Source organism: Schistocerca nitens, chromosome 5 (assembly GCF_023898315.1).
Source record: "Schistocerca nitens isolate TAMUIC-IGC-003100 chromosome 5, iqSchNite1.1, whole genome shotgun sequence".
Classification (NCBI taxonomy): domain Eukaryota; kingdom Metazoa; phylum Arthropoda; class Insecta; order Orthoptera; family Acrididae; genus Schistocerca; species Schistocerca nitens.
This window is the reverse complement of record NC_064618.1, coordinates 605,762,723-605,787,592: the sequence shown is the minus strand read 5'-3', so window position 1 is coordinate 605,787,592 and position 24,870 is coordinate 605,762,723. Positions and strand designations below refer to the sequence as shown.

The 24,870-nt window shown below is 42.2% G+C and overlaps 1 long non-coding RNA gene across 1 annotated transcript; it reads right to left on the bottom strand.

Annotated features, from left to right (window-relative positions):
* Positions 1-448: 448 nt before the first annotated feature.
* Positions 449-15,182, bottom strand: LOC126259371 (uncharacterized). The gene is made up of 2 exons (XR_007546505.1): positions 15,053-15,182; positions 449-628 (listed from the first exon to the last, which is right to left on the bottom strand). It is a non-coding gene; the product is annotated as an uncharacterized LOC126259371 (long non-coding RNA).
* Positions 15,183-24,870: the final 9,688 nt, after the last annotated feature.

Genomic DNA, 24,870 nt, shown 5'->3' with positions numbered 1-24,870 from the left:
AACAGCAGAACTGCCCACCTGACTTGGTGTGGCTGCTAGCAGCCACAGCAGAGCAGCATACTTAATGCTGTGTGCCTAACAAGCTGGTGAAACATCCATCACTAACCATATGTCAATTAACATTTTAAATGTAGAACATTGAGGCCAAGAAACCCAGCAGATATAATAATCTATAAATACTGTAATCTAAAAAATAAATTACAACTGAAAAGGCAATTTCCTTTCATGTCTACCAAGCAAATTTTGTTTTGTGTCAGTGATTTCTTTTGCCACAACTGACTAGTAAACAGGAGTGGTAATATTCATACTTTGCCTGTGGAAAGCAGCAGAGCCATTAGAAACAGCTACACACATACTCCAATTTATGTTGAAATTATCAGTTGGATATTTCAGTTAAATTCTGTGAGCTACAGGCAACAAGATAAAGGAACCAAATGAAACAGGTAAACACCGAATTAATTTCTTTATTGACAACACTCAGATTTCCACATCACCATAGAGATGCCAAGCTTAATTCATTACTTGCTTTTTTACATGGCAAGTTTCCCCAGTAGGCCTATAAGCCATGAAACGTACACAAAGCTACTTCTGGCTGTCTTCTCTTTCTTGGACTTCAACTTCAGAAAATCTGAAACATACATTACAAAAACAGATTACACTACTTACAAATCTGGTTTCTGTCACTTCAGTTCATAGCTATTTTTCTGTGAAAAATACTGACTACAGTCATTGATGTAATTTTGAATATTCAAGTTTTCATGTCTGCAGGAACACGTTACTGAAAGCAGATATTTAAAGGGCAATAAGGTTAGAATACTGTTACTATCCAATTTCTGACCAACAAAAAGTTATGATGATTGCAACTTAAATACCAAATGCAGTTCTTATGAGAATACATCATTATCACAAATAATCCACATAGATGCACTAAGAGAAACTATGCAGTGTAACATTGCAGCAGAATACTGTCACCACAAAGAATTAAATTCTATAGTTTTACTGGACACTTTTCTTTTATTCTGTAATGTAAAATTATTGTACTAAATTGCTTATTGTCCATTGACTGGAGTATAAACATTTCTTTCTCCACTACAACTATGTGCTTTTCTTGCAGACGTATTCTCAAAATAACCAAGCCCTTTGATGAAAACTGCAGTCATCTTGTGGGCACTTAACTGTACCTTCGATATTTGGTTCTATATCATTCACATTCCTGGTGCATGCATATAAAGTTTTCAAAACTGAAACAATTTATCACACACAAAACATTTGATGGGACCAGCCATTATACGTACACCCACAACACACAAGATAACAGGAAAGAATGGCTTGATTCAAAGGATAGCTGTGATTAAAAAACTAGCAGTGATCAGGATTGGCTGGCATGAGAGTTGATGTCATGATATGACTTCATAATTCTTTGGGGTCCACAAGTTGCACCTGAAATTGGCACCCTCTGCAAATACTGTTTCATTTCTGGCATGCAGCTGCATGAGTGAAGGTGAAACTACATCACCCTCTGTCAGAATGCACACTGTCGGTGCTAAAAACAAACATCAGATGTCACCAGACATGTCATGTTGCCAGCTGAAATACTGTGCAGGAAGTCAACATGATCCAGCTGCAATTCCAAAATCACATAGAATATTCAGTATGCTGGGAAAACTTTAAGAATCACGTCAGATACCTCTTTGGAGAGGTGGTGGCGTTAGAAATCCAGAGGTTGGACAAGCTACACAATAAGTGAGCAAGACTGTTAAGTTCTCTGTGTTTTTTACTCAAGTAAAGTTTGCCAGAGTGAGACGTTTTATCCAGACTGCCACTGCAAAGTTCATTATACGAAAGACAGGCCTAGCACTAGCAAAAGACAGGATTTGTTCAACTTGCCGTGAATTCTACACCATATTGAAACAGCTGTTATGTATCCATATGGAAATTGCATGCAACCTACCATCAATTTCCTGGGTATGGGTTGATGGAGTGATCTGGGCAAAGTTGGACTGGGTCCATAAGGTGTCTACTTCAGGACAATTTTTGAAGTTTGCCTGCCTGTCAGCAATGATACTGCAAAAAGATACTTTTAGATGCTCCTTGGTCAATTTATCAGATAAGGTTTTGGTCACTGTAATGTGGTCTGTGCTTGGGAAAGGTTTGAACATCGACCTTATGCCAAGAACTCTGGCTATTGAAGAAGCTGTTAACCTCTTCCTTCAATGTGTCATCGCTACAAAAATGCAAATGAACTTCCCCTCCTCCATGACAATGCAAGGCCTCACACAAGTCTGTGCACCCAAGTGGAGTTCACAATACTTTACTGGACTTTTCTTCTTCATCCTCCCTACAGTCCCCATCTTGCACTTTCCAAATTCCTTCTATTTGGCCCAATGAAGGATGGACTCTGTGGGATGTAATACATGGATGATGGGGAGGTTATTGATGCAGCAGGATGTTGGCTCTGATGTCGACCAGTAGAGTGGTACCACATGGGCACACAGACCCTCCCAATAAGGTGCCATAAGGCCATCGGATTGAGCAGAGATTATGTTGAAAAATAGGGTTTTGTAGCCAAATAGTGGGGAGTAATATGGTGTATTGGAACTCTGACTAAAGCTAGCCTGCTTTCATATGAAAAATACGTTGCTTTACTTATTGAATGCCCCTTGTATTTAGTAGAATTATTGTCAGTGCTATTTTTGCAGTTGTAAAGCTTGAATTCTGTACTTAAAAAAGCTTTTTGTATCTTTTTATATCAAGAGAGTATCTTTGGTGCTCCCACCAAGCTGAATGCTGACTACTGTTCTTAACAAAGTGAAGGTCATCATGTGGAGGAAGATTCTGTCAGTGTGGGTCACAGCTCTGTGATTTACATAAGATTAAATAAGTTTAATTGTCTTTAACAAACATAATACGAAGAAAGTCCCAGTGGAAGCAGCTGGGGCAGTAGACACTGTGAGTAGTGACCAAAAGATGCAGCATTCTTGTGGTAACAGCTGGCTGCTGTCGATAGAGAAATTTAGCATATTAGGTAGTAGCAGCTGGGAAGGGCTCATGTTGGCTCATCGCTTCCTCCGGGTAGCTGCAGGTCATCTGCCACATCAAGCAATGCGTCCTGGTGGGAGCCATGGAGAAGCTGGCTGTGCAGGGGACAAGATCTGCTTGCTGTGACCAGATAGTATCAGTTGGTTAGAACTACAGCTACTTGTAGGTTGCAGTTTACACCAAAAGTCAGCTCACTGTGAATAGAAATTTATTCAGTAGGTGCAATTCACTTTGATACACAATACAAGTGTACCGTGCAGTGCCAACAATCTTAACTTTGTCACTGTGGGTAGTCATAATAAGCATGTCAGACAACAATGCATGGATATAGAGAAATGGCCTTTGTGGGCAAGAGTAATAAACCAGAAATTAGATAATATCAGTGTAGTGATAACCACTTGAAAGACATCAAATGTAGAGATAAACCAGAAATCAGATAGAACTAATGTGAGATAACCAGTTTAAAGACCACTAATATGGAGATAAATCATAATATAACCAGTTTAAGGGCACCAAATGAAGAAATTAATCAGAAAACAGGAAATTTGAGTTGTGAGACAAAATCCGCATTAACTAGCATAAAGACTCAGATTGTGAATACACATCACAGGGTATATTATATTTGCAAGTATAGGGCAGAGAAGTTACAAATGAAACAAGAATATTCGGAACCTGACTGATAATATCAGAACTATAAAACTCATAGTTTCACACAAAATTGATAAAAATAATATTGTTATCCTCCAAGAGATCATGAACCATACTGACCGTGCATATAATGAATTGTTGGAATGTGCTGAGGACATTTCTATTGGAGCCACCAGACACACACTCTCTCCATGTCGGAAATGACAATAGTAAATAATCATGCACAAGAAGAAGTAAGGATATAGAGAAGATGAAAAATAAATGTCTGAAACTGTAACACAGTAAACATGTTGAAAAATAATATTACCAAAGGGTCTTCATACTGTGGTGAGCATTACTGAATAGAAAAGGCAGCATTGTTAGGGCAGTTTGGACAGACTGAGACACATTTGCAGGAAGTTTGTAAATGGGCACAGAATTTACAGTATCTAGGAGTCATACACTGGATAGTAGTATTAATGTAGAGGGAAGTGGTGATAAAGGCAATTCTGATCATTTGAATGGTACAGGAGAATCAACAGAACTGGAGACAAGGAAAAATGGTTTGCAAGGTTTGCACCATATAAAGAGGGTAAACCAAATTTGCCAAGTAAATGGAGGGGGAATGTGATGTACCTAACAGTACCCACAGGGCTCATCAGTTCTTGAATTTCAAACCAGAAGGAGAATTACATCCAGTAATATGTTTATGAATTTTGGAGAGAGTTTTGTCATCAAAGTGGAATTACAGCAAGGAAATGCAATTTGTGATATGACATTTAGAGGTTGAAGCAGCCAAATGGGCTGTACTTCATAAAAAATTTAAGAATTGGGTAGATTTTTTTACAACAGTTTAAAGATAAATACTGGTCAGAATGTGAGCAACATGAGGTTACACTCAAGTTACTAGACCCAGACCCTTACAATAGTGGCAAAGAAGGCAGGGGACAGTGTGCGATCAGTTTTTCATGTAAGGGTGATAAATTAGATTATCAAAATGGAAAGAAACCGCCATATTTTGGTGGAAGAAATCCTTTTGAAGCTCTCTGAAGCAAAATATATTAGCAGTATGGACCTGATAGTGGGAGGGGAAAGTGCATATGAATTCGAGGGAGCATACAGCCTTCTTGTTCAAAGATAAGTCATACCAATTCAAGGTAATGCCTTTTGGGCTAAATATGTTGGTAGTTGTTTTCATCATAGCGCTGGATTTTGCTCTAGGGCCTCAACTATTGTGGACATCAGTCCTACACATAGAATATAAATTAGTTGTATCTGAAACTTTGAAAAAGCATATTGCCATATTAAAAGAACTATTAAAAAAAAAAAAAAAAAAAAAGATAAGACGCAAGATTTTGAGGCCACATAGTTGATAGCTCAGGTATTAGATCTAATCCTTCCCATGTAGAAGCAATTGCTCAGTTTCCAAGTCCAAAGAGTTGAAAACAAAAGGAATAGAAAACATTCCCTGTAATGGTCTGTTTCCTTAGGCATTTTCTACCAGGAACAGATATAACTAACAAGAAATTATTTGATCTAATTAAACAGATGGGGTGAGCCGCAGGACAACACTTTCAATAATATAAAATGTGACTTACATTAGTTAATGTGCCAATTCTGTTTCACCTTAATTTTGAGCAAGACTTTAATTTGTTGACAGTTGCATATATTACAGACTGTTATGAGATGTGTGTCAAGGAGAGTGTAACAATGCCCACCTTGCTTTATCTCTTTGTTGTCGTTTATTGTCCTTGGTGTCGACGTACTGGCTAAAAAAATAAGGGGATGGACGTGCATTACTATCTACTGTAAATGATGTAGCTGACAGTTGCACAGTTGCATTTCACAGTATTTTACTTTCACTTTTCACAACCCCCCCAATAATACACAGCTATATATGGCCAGTGCACTATTGTTCTAACTTCCCCTAAACCTCATTGATAGTTAGCAGGCGAACATCCACAGACTGCTACAAGAGTTTCCTGTTGAACATCAATAATCAGTAAAAACATAACCACATAATTCACAGTTCTTTTGGAATAATCAGGTACATATGGAACAGACACTGTCATTAGTGTAACACTTATTTCACTGTTAAGATGATGCAGTGTTGTTGTTCTGACCAACACAGGTTCCTCGTGTGAAAATTGGCCATGGACTGACTGTCTCGTGAGCAAAAATTGGGCCCTTATATATCCTCATAATAATATGTGCAGAAACTACACAGTGTTCAAAGTTTAATTTCCAGAAATTACAATTAAAACTTAACTCATTAAATTAACTGAATTCATTGAAAAATTGGTTGTTTTTAACAGTTTCTTCTACTACAGGGGTTGAGCCAGATTATTTGTTTAACTCATGACAATACTTTGGACAAAACTGTTAATTACTTTGGAATTAATTAAGGGCTGGCTTTGCTAACATGTTTTTGAAGAGAGCCAAATAGATACTTTAAGATTTCCAGCATTTCATCTTCCAAATGTTTACAATTATTACAAAATATATATTTGTTTACAAGTCAACAACAGAATTTAAGTTACAAAACAATTACTGATATGATGAAAGATACTAACTAGGAACAGTCGAAATAAATTATAAAATCAATTACATACATAGAACTAAGCACAAAATTAGATCTGGTGTTATGTTCTTTAAAACTGAGGGCCAACCTTTCCCTTTTATGAAAATGCACATTATACTCATGTATGTTAATGGTAATTAGTTAAAATTGAAAAAAATGAATTTTAAGGACACAGATGGCGAAAGAAGAGGGGAAGTAAAAAAATCCCAGCTTGCTTTGTCACATCACCTCCTCATTGGATTGACCAGCTAGATATTGCAAATAGCTAACTGGGCAATTCAATGACCATATGGGAATGAGATTCATGTAGAGGTATACTAAAGAAACTGTTCCACAAATAACTGCACATAAATATATATTTCCACAGTAGTCGTACACATGTACACAGCAAGAGACATAAATGCAGACTCCTAGAATTACATGGTGGCTCAAATCCCCAGATCTCAGTCAAAGATCATGTTGTTCATGGTCGATATGACCTATCAGTGCCACACAGCCCCCCCACCCCCCCACCCCACCCCCTTCCGCACTACGGAGTACCACAGGTGAGTCTTTGCTGGAGACAGTGTGGGCTTTGACACTGTTGGTAGTCGTACGAGATGGTAGACACACGACCAGGACCTCCACCTTGACTGGGGCGGGGTGTGGAGGCAGAGTGATGGGAGGCAGATCCACCTCGAAGTCGTTGAGCCAATGAGGGCGGACGATGTGGAGGCTGGCCTATGAGCAGGTGGGTGGAACAGTGGATGGCTGGGTGTAGGTGTGGCAAGCCTGGATGCTAACTGAGCCGTCTGGTGAGATGAAGTCATCGGGTCGCACTCACGAGGGAGGGTGAGTCTATGCACAACATTGAAGTTTAGCTGGTCGTTGGGTGGCTGGTCTGTGAGTAGAATGAGAACTGGGTCATCGAGAGTTATGATTGAAATGTCATCCATGCCGTATGGGGCTGCGGTGCAGAGCAGGGTCACTATGGGAGTGGGTGTCTTCATATTCGGTGAGGTAGCAGCAAAACCCACACACGGGGTGGAGGTTGACATATCCAAGAAACCTGCAAATGGCGACAGGGAGGTGTCGGGTGAAAAAATCGGCGTGGTGGCCTGAGCAGAAAAGTTGTCGGACTGCATGTCAGGAGAGAGACTGGCGGGAGAGTTGTTAGAAGAATCTGACTGGACAAGCAGGGGGGCATCGAGATCCACAAATGCTGTGTAGGGAAGCAGCATACTCACGCCTTATAAAACTCACATCAGTCTTTCCATTCTGTGCCAGCCTAGTCCACTGTAACTAGCTCTGACGTCATAAATATTGCGCAATACTTTAAAATGAAGTAAATAACCTGAAACGTTTCTAGCATGTCAGGAGTAATACAAAATCAATATGTGTTGAATATCATTTCAATAACTTTAACCATTTTCGAAATTTGGATGTTTTTCTGTAAAAATCATTGGCGCAACAGAAAAGAGCTAGAAACTTAAAAATTTATATTTAGATTCCATTTGCATAATAATTTAGTAGAAACAGTATTCTGGATCTCACAAATTAAAATTTTAGTTGAAATTCATGATTTTCTGGTTTTTGTCTTAGAAATTAAGGAAGCAAGATAGATTAAGTAGGCGAATAAATAAGGCTAGGATGTTTAAATTTAAGTAGAAGGGAGATCCGCTATAATCATAAAAATGTGAGAAGTTTCAACAGAATAACTATAAAACTATAGCTATAGCGTATCTCCAAAGAGCAAGTTCAGAGCTCGTCTACTGCGTGTAGTGTAATTAAATTAATTCTCTCGCCCAAAATATTTGACTTAACCACGTGAGACTTTTATTATGATTACTTACTTGTGTGCTGATTGCACAATTAAAATTGAAAGCTTCATCGGCCATCAGCAAAGGAAGCAATGATTTATTCGATAACTTAAAGTGGTGCATTACTAGCCCAGCGGCTAGTCGGGAGAGCAGATTTGATCAGGCGTTCCCTTAGCCGCCCGCACCGCGGCTTTATATGTAAGAACGCTGCACGAGAAAAGGAAGGCCCCGTTCTCTCCAGATGCTGATTAGCGCACCACCTGTGCCGGGAGTCGCTTCGCGTCGGTATCGTTGATATAAACAGCCTCGGATGCAGTAATAAGTTACTCGGGATACGCGTAACCATGAAATCTTTTTCAAGTGAAGTGTTAATTTTGGGATGACGTTAATGATCTATCTTTATTTTGCATATGTCGTATTTTAACATGCCGCCGCAGGACAGACATTCTACCATTATTAGCGTGGTGTTTGATGAACATTATCATCAAATTATGGCGAGCATTCACTTAAACATTTAATTTGAACAGTTATAGTGGTATCAGCGCATTATACTCTGAACTGCTCTGGTAGTTGAATTGTGTAGATTCTTTTTGGTCTGTGACTTTCAGAATATAGTGAACATTTTAGAGAGAAAAGTTTTTGATTATGAATCCCAGACAATCTCCTAATTCCTCAGAGCTATAAGCTGTAGCTATAAATGCATTTCTCAGATGAAGTGGGCACTAGGAATTCTAATTACAGGCTTCATGTTTTGCTAATCACTTTCTGGTTGCCAATATTGTAGTTAGAGAGCCAGTGTTGAGAACGGCAAACAGCATAAATACAAAACATTTATTCTATTATTCCACCCGCCGCCCCACAGCTGGTTTGAGTCGGTGTAGCGAAACAGTTTGGGGAGAGTCTTTGACGATGATGTCAAAAGTTGTATCGCCCCACTGGAGGACTTTAAAGGGGCCGAGGTAAGGTGATTGCAGAGGTTGTTGGGGCATCTCTCAGCATCACATGGGAGCAAGTGTTGAGAGTGCTTGGCACATAAGTGTCCGGCAGGGAGTGGCTGATAGGTGGGTGCAGGTGTGCATGTTTGAAGTGCGACTTATGAAACCTGGGGAGGGAGGGAAATCTTCAGGTACCTGAGGCTGAATGAGTTCCCCTGGTAGGATGGGGTTCTCTCCAAAAGTGAATTCTGAGATAGTTCCCTGTAAGTCGGGCTTGAAAGTTGAGTGGTGGCCGAGGAGCACCCATGTAAGGGCTTCAGACCAGAGGCAGTCATGGCACCTGAGGGCCGTTTTCAGAGTTCGGTGCCACCATTCTATCAACCCGTTGCTTTGTGGGTAGTAGGCTGTGGTATGAATTTTCTTTATGTCGCAGATGTTAAAAAAAAGGGTGAACAGGGAAGACAAAGTGCCGACCCTGGTCAGTGGTGATGGTGGTTGGACAACTGACCCTAGAAATCCATGAGTAGATGAAACCCTTGGCCAAGGTCTCGGCTGTGATGTTAGGTAAAGGAACTACCTCTACCCAGTGGGACATGCAGTCGATTGTGGATAGAATGTATCTGTGGCCCTCCAACGGTGGAAGAGGACCGATAAGATTGCTATGTACATGGCGAAATCGTTCTGGGGAAATATCAAATCTGCCGAGTGGTGGGGTGGTGTGGCAGCTGATTTTGTTGCATTGACAGGGGACACAGCTACGTACCCAGCTCTGACAGTCGTTTTATATTTTGCCAAATGAAACCCTCAGAGACGAGCCGTGTAGTAATATGGTCGCCAGGGTGAGCGAGGTTATGCAGTATGTCAAAGGCCTGCCGGTGCAGGGGGGGCAGGAGCAATGGGTGTAAGGTACCAGTAGAAGAATCGCACCACACCTCATCCACAATGCCGGGGAATTTAGCTTTGGTAAACACAAGGGATGTTTGAGGGTCTGCAAGGAGAGCTTGAGATTCCTCGTTGGAGGCTTGTAGGGCGGCCAGGTTGGATAATTCTATGATGCGCAAAATAGTATTGATCCGCGAGAAAAATCTGTGGCGATGTTGTCCATGCCTTTGATGTAGCGACCGTTGATTGTGAATTGGGAGACTAAATCAAAGTGGTGGAAACGCCGAGGGGGTGGGTCCTTGGGGAGGGGCGGGGGGGGGGGGGGGGGGGTTGCAGAAAGCGTCTGCGAGTGGTTTGTGATCCATGAGGATGAAGAACAAGTGACCCTCCATGTCGGGGTGGAAGTATTTGACGTCCTTGTAGACCGCAAGTAGATCTATCGAAAGCGGAGTATTTCTTCTGAGCTGTTGATAGCTTTTTAGAGAAGAAATGAAGAGGGGAAACCATGTCTGCATCACATTGCTGTAGTACCTCTCCCACCGTGATGTCACTGACGTCTACAGTGATGAACAACTCGGCCGAGGGACCGGGCTGGGCGAGCGTCATGGCATGAGCTAAAGAAGTCTTTATTGCATCGAAGGCCTCCAGCATAGTTGCAGCCCAGCGAACGGGTTTGAGTCTTGAAGTATGTTTATCTGACACCAAGTCTGTCAGCAGGGCCTGCATGGTGGTGGAAGAGGGTAGGTGATGGCGGTAGTAATTTATTGTGTCCAGGAAACGTCAGAGTTCCTTGTAAGTAGCAGGGGGCAGTACTGATGTGATAGCCTGCATGCGAGATTTGGGAGGCCGTATTCCGTCGGTGGAGATGGTGTAACCCAAGAAAGTGATGGAAGGCTGGCACAATTAGAATGTCTTTGTTGACCTCGACGCCGTTGGAGTTCAAGGTCTGGAGGACCATGGATAATTGATTTTTATGTTCCTCAGCTGACTTGCTGAAAATGAGTATGTCAAACAGATATGCAAAGCAAAACTCGAACTGTCATAAGTTGGAGTCAATGAATCGCTGCCACATTTGTGCCAAGTTTTTCAGGCTGAATGGCATGAAGTTGTATTGAAACAAACCAAGTGGTGTGATAATAGCTGTTTTAGGGATGTCTTTCAGCGCTATGGGAATCTGGTGGTAGGCATGTTTACAGTCAATAACACCGAAGATTGTAGCGCCCAGTAACATATGAGTGAAATCATTTATGTTAGGCATGGGCTAATTGTCCATGATGGTACAAGCATTTAAACTTCTGTAATTCAGAAAGAACCATCGTGTTTGAGGGTGAGGTGAATCAATGAAGACCAGTTGCTGTCTGACAGTTGCAGGATAGCTACCTCCAAAAGTTTGTTACTTTGGAGTGGGCTGCGTGCAACTTAATAGGGTTGAGGTGTCTAAGCTTGTGTCTAATAGGAGGGCCGGCAGTGGTAACTATCTGGTGGGTCGTTCCGTCAGAGATGGAAGAAACTGAGAACTGCACACAAGACTGATCATTGCCGTGGCGCAAAGTTTTTGGATGAGATGGGTGCGACGAGGCATAGCCGTTAGCACGAGTGGGAAAGGGCAGCCCAGAAGTCACATGCCTAGTATGTGAGCACAGCGGCACTTGTTTGGAGCGGGCAGCTGTGCACACTGCATTGAGCGGGTCGGAATGCGCGGTGAATGTCTGCTGTCAACCTTGCACTTGATAACCAGCACGGGCGAGAGCGGCATTGACGTCGCACCTGGAACAGGAATGGCCTCTGAGTCATGTGGCTGGCGTGCGAGAGAGGGGAACGTTTATCATGTGGTTGCTTCGTGCACGCGACTGTCACTAGAAGCACTGTTTGAAACAAAAGGCACTGAAAGTGGCGAGCATGTCAGAGGTGCAGAGTCTACCGGACACAAATCGTCACATGCGATTAATGTGTTTGGACTAACCTGATGAGTGTCTGAGCTGGTGTCAGCTGTAGAAGCTTGATTAGGTGGCGGAACTGTGGACTGCAGTTTTAGCAGTGAGTTATGAGCCACAACGAGCTCGTAGGTGTGTGCGATGTGTTGTTTCAGCTCATCATTGTCCAGGTCGAGTTGTGCCACTGAGTTGTATTCTGACAGTAGATTAGTTACACAGGTCACAATGTTGCCTGCGATGGCAGAGCACTTGCATACTAACTCACATGTCACGAGAGATGCAAAGCGGGTAACATAAGTGCGGGAGCAAAGTATCTGAGTGTTAGTGGGATGGTGTAGCACTGAGCCCTGAACTACATTCAGCGAGAGTTTGTAATTGGACAAAAAATCCATACCGAGAATTGGTTCATCAATGTCAGCAATGTAGAAAGTCCATGGAAAACACAGAGAATCAGATAGGTGCACCATAACTTTGACAGAGCCTGAGATTTGTAATGTTGATGCATTGACAGCTCGTAGAAGTGACTTCGTCAGTGAAAAGCTGGGGGGAGCCATCGATGTAGGTATGATAGACACATCAGTACCAGTGTCAACTAGGAAAGTGAGCTGTGACGAAATTTCAGTCATGTACAAATGACGGCTCAGCAGGGCAGACGAATGGACGGAGTGCAATGTATGAGGATGCCTGTGAGGTTCCCTGCAGGATTCAGCGTCTTTTAGGTCCTGCGGTTGGTGTTTGGGTGCTGTCAAGGTAACCGGCACATCTTAGCATCCTCGCCGAAAACCTTGTCGTACCTGCAGTACAGATGAGCCAGATGTGGTGATGATGGTGGCTGCAGCAGTGGAGGAGGCTTGTCCTCGCTGATTTGTTCTGATATGTATACCGGCATGTATGGTGTGTGGATGATCCTGCAGTGCTCAGACGGTGGAGAGAGCAAGCGGATGCTGCCAGCGATGTAGAAGGCGTGGAGGTGGAGTGAGCCCTGCCTCTGCCGGCAGATGGTTGGTAAGCAAGAGCAGTTGTGCCAACTAGCGGTGAGTGGTGAGCTGGCTGGCATTGTTGTAGCAATGAATACAGTTGGTCTGTGTTGTGGAGACAAGAGCCGATTGACTCAAAGGAGCAGGTGGCTCTGTAGGTCAGTAGGCAGCTTGGCAGACCACACCACCCATAGAGTGACGTCCGACATGCTATGTTCACTCACAAGTAACCGAAGGTAATGCCAGAGTTGTGATGGGGTTCAGTCCCCCTGGTGTGCCTCGTACAAGATCTTGATGATTCATTCTTGTGGTGAGCAGGCAAGTTGTTCAATGACCATCTTCTTCCCAAACTCATATTTTGGTAGAGGCGGTGGCAAGAGGAGTAGATCGCAAGTTAAGTCTGAATGATCATGGAGGTGCATGATGAGACATAGGAATTTAGAGTTGTTGTCAGACACGTGATGCAACTCGAAAAGATGCTCAACAAGTGCAAACCATGACACTGGGTTGTCCTCGTATAAAAGTGGCAGCTTCGGCAGACGACTTGGAGGTGGGGTTGGAGGGGGCTTCGGTGTCTCTTGGAAAACTGTCTGGTCTGTGATGGGAGAGGCTAAACAGCAGGCCAGTGCGGTAGGCGTGGGTGTGTTTCTGGCGAAAACGTCCATAGCAACCGCAGGTTGCATTGTCCTAGATGTGTCGCGAAAACACCACACGGCTGACACGGTCGGTACCATGGGAACGGGCAGTTGCGCGGTGTTGGGGTCCCGTAAACTGGGCACTGATTTGAATTGACCCACCTTGGAAATAATGCCGAAGGCCGGTGTGGCAGACACAAGTGGTGCTGTGGGAGAGGTGAGCGGCTGAGCGGCCGGAACCGGGGCCCTCTGTTTGTGCAGGGGTGGGTTGGTAACTCTTATGGCAAAAGTTTGATGTCTCTGCGCACCTTGCAGACATGCCCCATGAGGTTGGACTATGAATGACCAGTGGAACTTGCAGAAAGTCACTTCAGTGTGGTACGACACCACTGGAAGGCGAAACACCAAATGATGCACTCAAACCGACGTGGTCAAAAACTTGAGCGATGGGTCTGGGGGGTGAGTAAGGAGAATTGTGCGTACTAAAATGTCCTTGATCAGTTTGCAAATGAGGCAAAATCAGACCAGGTCGCAGTTGATAGTGGCCTGGTGCATTTTACAGTAATGATAGCACAGCACACGGCACCACAGCAACTGTCGTTGCAGCCCGTTGAGAGTCAAGGTACGTGTGCGAATGTAGATCGCTTTGAGTATTATACGATCGATCGGTAGGTACACAGTTTGGAATATTGTTCACTTCAAACATCACACATTGGTGAGCACAGTCTGGCAACACAAAACCCGAGTCCATTGTTTGTGTTAGCAGTGTAGCACTCGACCATTGTAGAGTGACGAAGTTTGGGGTTAATGCGGCTGGAGATCGCAGATCGCTGTGAATTAATGTAGAACCGGTCATTGGCAAAGGAATAAAGAGGTCCAGCAATCGTTGTTGAGCTTCCAAATCTTCAAACAAAGTGTTGGGTGAGGCAGCCATGGCGAGGTGCACATAACCTGTTGATCCTAAAACACCCGGTACGGTAGTCACGCAAGATGTGCAAATTTCGGGGTCACCAGTATGGGAACGAGATGTGTGTAGAGGTATACTGAACAAACTGTCCCACAAGTATCTGCACATAAATATAAATTTCCACAGTAGCCATACACATGTACACAGTAAGAGGCATAAATGCAGACTCCTAGAATTACATGGCGGCTCAAATCCCCAGATCTCAATCAAAGATCATGTTGTTCATGGTCAATATGACCTATTGATGGATCAACCACAAGGGATGCCAGAAATTGGGTTTAAAATCTACACACAAAAAATTACATAAGAAATCTTATCAAAAACATACAGTACATATAATAGAAAGAAACATTCCACATGGGAAAAATATATTAAAAACAAAGATGCTGCGACTTACCAAACGACAAAGTGCTGGTAGATAGACACGATAAAAAACACACAAACACACACACAAATTTCAAGCTTTTGCAGCCCACGGTTGCTTCATCAGGAAAGAGGGAAGGAGAGGGAAAGACGAAAGGATGTGGGTTTTAAGGGAGAGGGTAAGGAGTCATTCCAATCCCGGGAGCGGGAAGACTTACCTTAGGGGGAAAAGGGGCAGGTATTTAGTAATTTTCACAAGCACTTTCAGTTTCTCAGTGAGCTCTTACACACTTTCTCACCAAATTGTCCATACCTTCAACGGGTCTAAGTGGCAGTTAGCAAGCAAATGCACTGCTATCAGTTCCCTTGGAGGTGGTTCTCCTCCACATGTACATGAAAAAAATTAGACAAAATACCCTACTTTAGTACACTTACTTTTACTTCTAACTTAAGTCTAAGAAAATTTTTTTTTAACACTAATGGCAAACGATAGCATTACATCATAAATAAATACATTACATAGTTCTCATAACATTACAATAATAAATACTAAATTTGACTATAGTACGAAAGGTGTGAACTAGAAAATAATTTTAAATCAAATCAACGTTACACTACAAAATATTACTCTTAGTCATAACTGTCTGAAACTGGTTAAACTCAAAATACTTTTGTTTCTTACTCATTTGCAAAATAGCAAAAACTCAAGATGTGCATGAGCATAGATGTACCAATCATTATGTTATGAAAAAGAATAGTCACCATTAAAAAACTCAATTATTACTCAATTCAAAATTACTGGAGGTGGAAGTTGTACCAAATCATTGCCCCACTTCTCTACTCCACTCTGAGCACTATTCTCATTGAACCAGAAAATTAAATGCTCACAAAATGCTACCAAATAGTTTACCTGTCAGAATATTCACATCAATCTAGCACCACAGTTATCAATTAATCAGCAAACTCATTGTTCTTCATTCCAGTATTACCACTTTAAGCTCATAATTCCTCAGAACACAAATTGGAGTTTTCTGATAATGTATAGATTCAATGTTGCAACATTAAATGACTTCTGTCTCACAAGAATTTTGCACTTTCTTTTAAGCTTTCAGTCCCAGCTGTAGTGTCATGAATTGCACAATATACACAGCACCCAATGTTGCCTAGTTCAAAAATAGATCATCAGTACAGTTACACCACATTTGTTTGTATACAACTACCTTTTTCATTCACCATGTCTGTCAGCTACATTACTTTACTTACATTTCTTACCTTGTTAGCTAGTGGACTGCATTCTCAAAAAATATCCCTACTGCAGAGACAGATTCCCTAACAATTAAGATCCTAACATTATTCATTATTTTATTATTTCATTACTGTTTAATTATCTAATAAAGAAACACCTGCTCTGCTTGTCTAATGCAAACTTGACTGTACTGAAAAACACTCCAGAGCAACAGGTCCTTACGCTAAGGCAACCTTAACTCTCACTACCGATCGGACAAAATCATCACTTAGACAAACTATTATTTCACTGTATTCTAGTCTGAAGGGTGATATAAATACAAGTCTCGCTAATACATTCCACACACATTACTCCAGGCAACTATGTTTAAAAGTTGTAATTCCTTAATGTTAGAAAAGGCTGTATCATGACACACTTCTATAGTTAGATAGTTACCTTCATATAGTGACTGCACTGAACACAAACATTTATATTATACCCCAATTAATATTAATACCTAGTATTTAAGATGGTTTATAATGCATATTGCTGCTGCTTTTGCACCCATGTGCTGATTACTTCAGATGTTAATTATCCTCCATATATGCTGACACATTTAATTTTTTGTTTACCTTACCTCTTTGTTTGACATAAATTCTTTAACCACGGTACCAATTTACTTTCTTCCATCCTCTTATGATTGCATTACTTATAACTAACACAACATAATATATAAATACAACACTGAAGAAATTTCTTCTAACTTTCTAACATACCGCATCCGATGGTACAAAATTACGTGAAAGTGAAAGATAGAATGGTTCTGATTTACTTATGAACTACTGATTGGATAGGAGAAGAGTTTGACTGCCCCAGGAAACATGAAAAATGTAACAGACAGCTGGAGTAAGCATTATCGCCACATAATGAATCCAACACAGAATGCTGAACCGCCTACTTGCTATTTGCACAAGAAATTAGTTCCAAATATTACATCAATGCTGAGATTTTGAATCACCAAGAAATTGCACTCCAACAGCTGTCCTGCCAATTCCACAGTTAATAGTGCCTCTTGTTTCACACTCTTTGATAGCAACCAGTAGTACCAATAATTTTTATTCCAGACACCAGCATCACTGCTATAACCTCTGTATTCTCAATAGATTCAAAAACTGCCTTTGAAATGCCATTCAAATCACTACCACTTTCCAGTAAACATTTAACATGTATACCTTGTACACTTGCTGTTATTACAGGGTGCCACACTTCCTTTTTACTTACCATGTGATCTTGTTCATACAACAAATCCTCATTAATCTCTTCCCTGGAAAAACCATCATCTTGCTTACCCAAATGATTATTAGACACAGTCAAAAGACAGATAGCAGGGTCCTCTTCATCAGTACCACTCTCAAACTCTAACTCTTCATTAGGCCTAATGTTATCCTCCTTTATTCGTTCATTACTTAACACATTGCCAACATTATCAATTATAGATTCAAACACTTCATCCTCATCACTACTGGATTCGTCATTGCTATCATCATTACAACTGCTGTCAGAATCAGACCCACTTTTACTTTCTCTATGCTTAAATTTTGTATCTCTTCAACCTTTTTCTCCATTTCAGTCAATTTTGAATCTACATTTTCATTTACTTTTGCTGGTTCTTCCTCTACTACTACTACTACTGCACACTTGGTTTCTACCTCAGTTTCTGAATAAATTTTTAATGTGATCCATTGGGTTCTAAAGTTTAACTCTATTTTCAGCACAAAATTTCTCAGGAGCCTGCACACTCCTACTATAGCCGTCACAAAGTACATACATAAAAGTAAGCACAAAATTTGATCTGGTGTTATATTCTTTAAAACTGAGGGCCACCCTTTCTCTTCTATGAAAATGCAGATTATACTCATGTATGTTATTCGTAATCAGTTAAAATTGAAACAATGAATCATAAGGAGGCAGATGGCAAAACAAGAGGAGAAGTAAAAAACATCCCAGCTTGCTTTGTCACAAGAGTTAAATAATGACTGTCCTATCACTTTTATGAGTAATGTTCTAAATAATCATTAAACAATCTGTTATGCTACAGAAAAAGAAGCACTCAGGATAGTGTGGGGTTTTCGGAGATTTTCTGGCTTGCTAGCCAGAAGGAAAACAATAGTATATAAAGATCACAAAGCTTGGACATTTTTGATAAACTGCCATGCAATAAACCAGATTGTTGAGAATGGTGCTTTGGCTACAAGAGCTTAACTATGAAAGAAGATATATGAAGGCAGAGTAGAATATAGTACCAGATGCGCTGTCCTGACTACCAGTAGAAATGAACAATGATATCCTTACAAAGGGACCTGGAACTGAATATCAGGTTTATTTTCTAAGCAGTGAAAATTGTAATAGAAATGTGAAGTAATTGGTTAACTCTATTAAGTTTGACCAGGTGAATGATGACCAACTACAAGAAATCATCCAAAAGCCTTGTTACTGAAAGTAACCTATATACAAGTAGTGTAGACCAGGTTCAGCTATTTCTCAACAGGCAGGAGGGGGAAGTAGAATAAAGCTTTCTGACCATTAACTGTAATTTAATATGAAGCATAACCTTTTCAGAATGGGCAATAAAGTTGTTCATAGATTTAAGTCAGTTAACCATCAATACTTATGACCTGTTAATAATGCAAGCAATTAACAGAAGCAGGGGAAGTACTGATTTCCTATAATCTTTAAGGATAGAGAACAAACCATGAAACCAAGGAAGAATGATGCACAAGCCATTAATCGGAAATAAATAATAGCTAAAAAACTGTAAAGATCTCTGTGATCACAAATCATGTTCAGTTGGGAAGTCTAGTTCATAAGCTGAGGAATGTCTGAAGAAGCTGTTCTGGAAAGTATCTAGACTTGTAATTAATAATTTTAGCAGAAGGAAAAATTTATCTACAAGCGTTGTATCAGAAGATGTAGGGGACATATAGCTAATAATAATAATAATATAAATTTCAGGCAGAGGGGGCAATAAAATCCGTTAAATACCCTTACAGAGCACTTAAAGGGAATGAGGGAGGTGAGTGGAAGATAATAAGGATCACTCACATTCTGGAGGTAAACAATCATAAGAATGTAGCGATAGTGCTTTTAATCTGAATTTACGAAGATGCTATGAGGTAGCACTCAAACCTGACATTATTTTCATGATTCTTGTAGTTAAGTCTATAGGCTTCTCCATATCCTAAGGGACATGCTAATGTGGTGTTACATCAGACCAAGCCCCTCCAGAGTTTCTGCGGGACTTGTCGTCTTCTGGTCTTGCAAACTAATTTTCGTTATTGTATGGGAGAAAGTTTGATATTATCAGGTGTAGAATTCCTTAGTATCAATCCTTAAATCAGGCTTTATTTAATATATGGTAAATAAAAAGAGGTGTTGAATAAAGAGATTTTATGCACAGAAGATAACATTATGAATGTTTGGAAGTCATCTAAATAAAATGTGGGTAGAGAAGCAACTGCTTCAAATGATAATACAGAAAAGAAAGTACCATAAGCTAACACGTAATTTTAATGGAGCATCACAATATATAGTTATTTAGTCAGACTTGGGATCCAGACTAAAATAATATATGTAATTAAAAAAAGTTAAAAATTAAAGGGGTCCTCATAAAAGGAAAGGATATGATATGGATATTATATACATATGTAAAAAGAGAATGTCTTTGTACTAGTAGTTGGGAATAACATTATAACTAAATTGAATACTGTCAGTACACACAAAGTTAGTTGGAATAAAGTTTGGAGCAATATTGGTGTAAATGAAATAGGTGATAAAGTATACTGACATGGCTGATGATGTGGAACCTTTAGGTGATTGTATATTGCATAAGGTATGTTGTGATCTTTAATAAGATGCAACCTAGAATCTCAAGAAACAAGTGAATATAATTTAAGCTGAGAAAGATAATGGATGTTGTACCCAGAAGTGTATGTCTATATGAAGCATACTATTGACTAACAAGGGGAGGCCGCCAATTGTGAAATTCAGATTCGATTCATACTGTGCATAATAAAAGCTCATGGCCAGAGGTGTAATGTGGCAAAGCACCAAGATGCACTTCTCAGCCGTTGTCGAGAAAATTGACAGTTAAAAGAAACCGTTCCGGTGAAATACTCTCTACGATTAATAATTTTACACAGCGTCGTGGCGCAGCGGAAAGCGCTCCGCTTCGTAATCCGAAGGTCGCCGGATCGAATCTCGCACCATGCAATTTTTTTTATTATTAGTTTTTTGTAATTCAAATTATATATATGCACTACTGGAAATTGAAATAAGAACACCGTGAATTCCCAGGAAGGGGAAACTTTATTGACACATTCCTGGGGTCAGATACATCACGTGATCACACTGACAGAACCACAGGCACATAGACACAGGCAACAGAGCATGCACAATGTCGGCACTAGTACAGTGTATATCCACCTTTCGCAGCAATGCAGGCTGCTATTCTCCCATGGAGACGATCGTAGAGATGCTGGATGTAGTCCTGTGGAACGGCTTGCCATGCCATTTCCACCTGGCGCCTCAGTTGGACCAGCATTTGTGCTGGACGTGCAGACCGCGTGAGACGACGCTTCATCCAGTCCCAAACATGCTCAATGGGGGACAGATCCGGAGATCTTGCTGGCCAGGGTAGTTGACTTACACCTTCTAGAGCATGTTGGGTGGCACGGGATACATGCGGACGTGCATGTCTAGGAATGGTAGAACGATGGGTTCGATGACGGTTTGGATGTACCATGCACTATTCAGTGTCCCCTCGACGATCACCAGTGGTGTACGGCCAGTGTAGGAGATCGCTCCCCACACCATGATGCCGGGTGTTGGCCCTGTGTGCCTCGGTCGTATGCAGTCCTGATTGTGGCGCTCACCTGCACGGCGCCAAACACGCATACGACCATCATTGGCACCAAGGCAGAAGCGACTCTCATCGCTGAAGACGACACGTCTCCATTCGTCCCTCCATTCACGCCTGTCGCGACACCACTGGAGGCGGGCTGCACGATGTTGGGGCGTGAGCGGAAGACGGCCTAACGGTGTGCGGGACCGTAGCCCAGCTTCATGGAGACGGTTGCGAATGGTCCTCGCCGATACCCCAGGAGCAACAGTGTCCCTAATTTGCTGGGAAGTGGTGGTGCGGTCCCCTACGGCACTGCGTAGGATCCTACGGTCTTGGCGTGCATCCGTGCGTCGCTGCGGTCCGGTCCCAGGTCGACGGGCACGTGCACCTTCCGCCGACCACTGGTGACAACATCGATGTACTGTGGAGACCTCACGCCCCACGTGTTGAGCAATTCGGCGGTACGTCCACCCGGCCTCCCGCATGCCCACTATACGCCCTCGCTCAAAGTCCGTCAACTGCACATACGGTTCACGTCCACACTGTCGCGGCATGCTACCAGTGTTAAAGACTGCGATGGAGCTCCGTATGCCATGGCAAACTGGCTGACACTGACGGCGGCGGTGCACAAATGCTGCGCAGCTAGCGCCATTCGACGGCCAACACCGCGGGTCCTGGTGTGTCCGCTGTGCCGTGAGTGTGATCATTGCTTGTACAGCCCTCTCGCAGTGTCCGGAGCAAGTATGGTGGGTCTGACACACCGGTGTCAATGTGTTCTTTTTTCCATTTCCAGGAGTGTTTGTGTGTGTATATATATATATATATATATATATATATATATATATATATATATATATATATATATATATATATATAAACTATTAATGAATTGCTTATGCATGTTGGTGAAGGCGGATCGCTCTCCAATTGTACTCAATCCATTTTTCCGTTTATTTAACAGGGTGTACCAAAGCTCTCCCGTCCGCCCTGATTTTCGACGATGTTATAAGTTGCGCTAGGGACCGCATCTACCTTCTTTCGAAGTTAGCAGGCAACTACGCTGTTATGCGGCGGCTCGTTTCGGCCCATTCAACATCTGTCCTTCAAGTGTAACGAGCGAGTAACGGAGTTTATATTTCATACCTGCCACAGCGAATTTGTGTTCGTGGGGTCTCTATTCTAATTCGAATATATATATATATATATATATATATATATATATATATATATATATATATATATATATATATATATATATGTATATATTTATTTGTTTGAATTACAAAAAACAAATACTAAAAGAAAAAAGTTGAATGGTGCGAGATTTGATCCGGCGACCTTCAGATTACAAACCCGAGCGCTTACCGCTGCGCCACGACGCTGAGGAAAATTATTAATCGTAGAGAGTATTTCACCGCAACGGTTTCTTTTAACTGTCGATTTTCTCGACAACAGCTGAGAAGTGCATCTTGGTGCTTTGCCACATTACACCTCTGGCCATGAGCTTTGATTATGCGCAGTATGAATCGAATCTGAATTTCACAATTGGCGGCCTCCCCTTGTAAGAGAAAATAAAAAAGTACATAAACACAGAGTAACTTAGTAACTAGTACAGAGAAAAATAGATTGTTAAAAATCTGGAAAAGCAAAAGGGGACAGAGTCAGTCTTCACACCTGAGCTAGAGATTGGAGGATGTAGTATAACCAAATATTAAAACAGTTACAGCAGTCTTCCATCACTCAGTTTGCAGGTAACAATATATTATTTGTATTAAACATATACTATGTTAAATATTTATTAGGATTGTTGTCAACATTATTTGTGTGGTTGTAAAATTTGAACTGTGTATTTAAAAGGGTTTTTTGTATCTGTTTTGTGCCAAGAACAAGTGCCATAAACAGCATCACCAGCAGTAGGATGGCAAAACCAATTCCTAGTCAGATAACGATCTTATCATACCTGGTGTCATATTACACCTCTGGTATCAAGTTACCTACTTGGCCTCCTTAGAGACCCAAGTCCCTCTACCCCAAGGAACCACTGTGAATTGGTCAAGATCACCTGGAGAATCACCCAGGCAGTTGTGTAATGTGACATGAAAATGGTGACACTTTCCCTCAACCAATGGGAGCACAATAAAATGGCAGCAAACCAAGTGGACCAACAGGAATCAAGCTCCCCCTCCCCTCAGTTTATTATATTATGAATCCAGCAGCCTTAGCCCTCCCCATCATTTTAGATCTGAACTTCATAGTGAGAGTATGATGAACTGTCATTAGTATCAGCAGTTGAACAGCCAGCGGCCCCAGGCACAAGAGCAAGAGAAATAGGACTGAAAGTAAGTATCAAATAATAATATAATTATTCCTATTGTTATTAATGAATTTATGGTTGAATATATACTTATGGTTTTGAGGAGGATTACCAGGTTGGTTGCACCAATAATCACACCCATTTAGCAATAGTTCATTTATTAACCTTAACACATACAAGGATCACAAAGCTTGAACTGAAAATGGCGGAACAACCAAAGATAATGCTTAGAGTCAGAGATGAATGCATATCGACCTTGGTATCGATTTCATTGGAGCCACATAGCCCCCCCCCCCCCCCCCCCACAGTATGGAGTACTCTAGAGAGGCCAGGGGGGGGTGACTATGGCGTCGGCATGGGTGGTTCGCGGGAGCCGGACCACGGTCAGCTCAACAGTGTCGTTGGGGAGCTGTGTGGGTAGATGTTGTGAAGGACAATTCGGCCACCAAACCTGGAAGTCGTTGAAGCAAGCCGGGCGTCGTACTGGGCGTGCTGGTCATGCGGCAACAGGTAGGCCGGGGGTTTGCGGGTGGAACGGAGCGACGACGATGATGTCTCCGGTGGGCGTGGCGAACACACGAAGCATGTCCAAGTCAACAGCAGGCGGGAGGAGAACACATTTCACCAGGTGGCAGGGAATGATGGAGGTTGTGTCATGAGCACTGGATGAAGAGAAACACACAACGAACAGTGTGTAATTACGCAGTATTGAGATGTCATGGATTATGTCTGGGGGGACAGGCACAAACACCTCAAGCGAGGGCATGTTCAAGACGGGGGGGGGGGGGGGGGGCAGGGCAAGGCAGGTGACAGGGGAGAGGTCGAAGGGACCGACGAAGGGCCTGGCGGTGAGGGTGTGATCATAGGTAAGCTCGACGTGGGGAGTATGTGGTCACTGGACAGAGTGCGTGAGACCAGAGTAGAGGGTGAGGTTGGAGGAGAGCTCGATGATTGGAGCTGGAAGTCACTCGACGGAGTGTGTAAGTCCGACGTGGAGGGAGTGGTTGGAGCGTCGTGAGCCACGACACTGAGTGGCGTGGTCGTGGCCTGAAGGGGGGTAGAAGAAGGCTCGAGATGAGCAGGATCAAGTCTTTTGAGAGAGACTGTAACAGCTGAATCTTTCATCTGGATGTCATAGGTGTTGGCTGAGCGCCGGAGAACTCAATACGGGCCGGTATATGGAGGGTGGAGGGGAGCACGGATAGTGTCATCTCAGATCATGACATACTCACAATTGTCCAGAGATTTCGGGACGTGAACCTTAGGGTGGGAATGGCTGGTGGTCGGAGGGATATGGAGGTTGATGAAGTAACGTCTGACGCAGTCCATGAAGGAAGGTAAGTCAGACTGAGGGAGAGAAGCGGAAGGGCTCACAAGTTCGCCAGGGAGAACAATGTTCTGGCTGTATATGAAGTCAGCTATTGTGCCTTTGATGTCTTCCTTATAAATTGCATGAATGCCGAGTAGCACAAGGGGAAGGGTCTCTGCCCATAGAGAGTCGTGGCATTGAAGAGCCGCCTTGAAAGGGCGGTGCAGCACTCAACTAGCCCATTACTTTGTGGTTGATATGCTGTGGTACGGATGTGTCGGATGCCGGAAATGTTACAAATCCTGTTGAACAGGGCAGACTGAAATTGTCTGCCCTGGTCAGTCGTGATGATAGCTGGACATCCGAAACGCGATACCCATGAC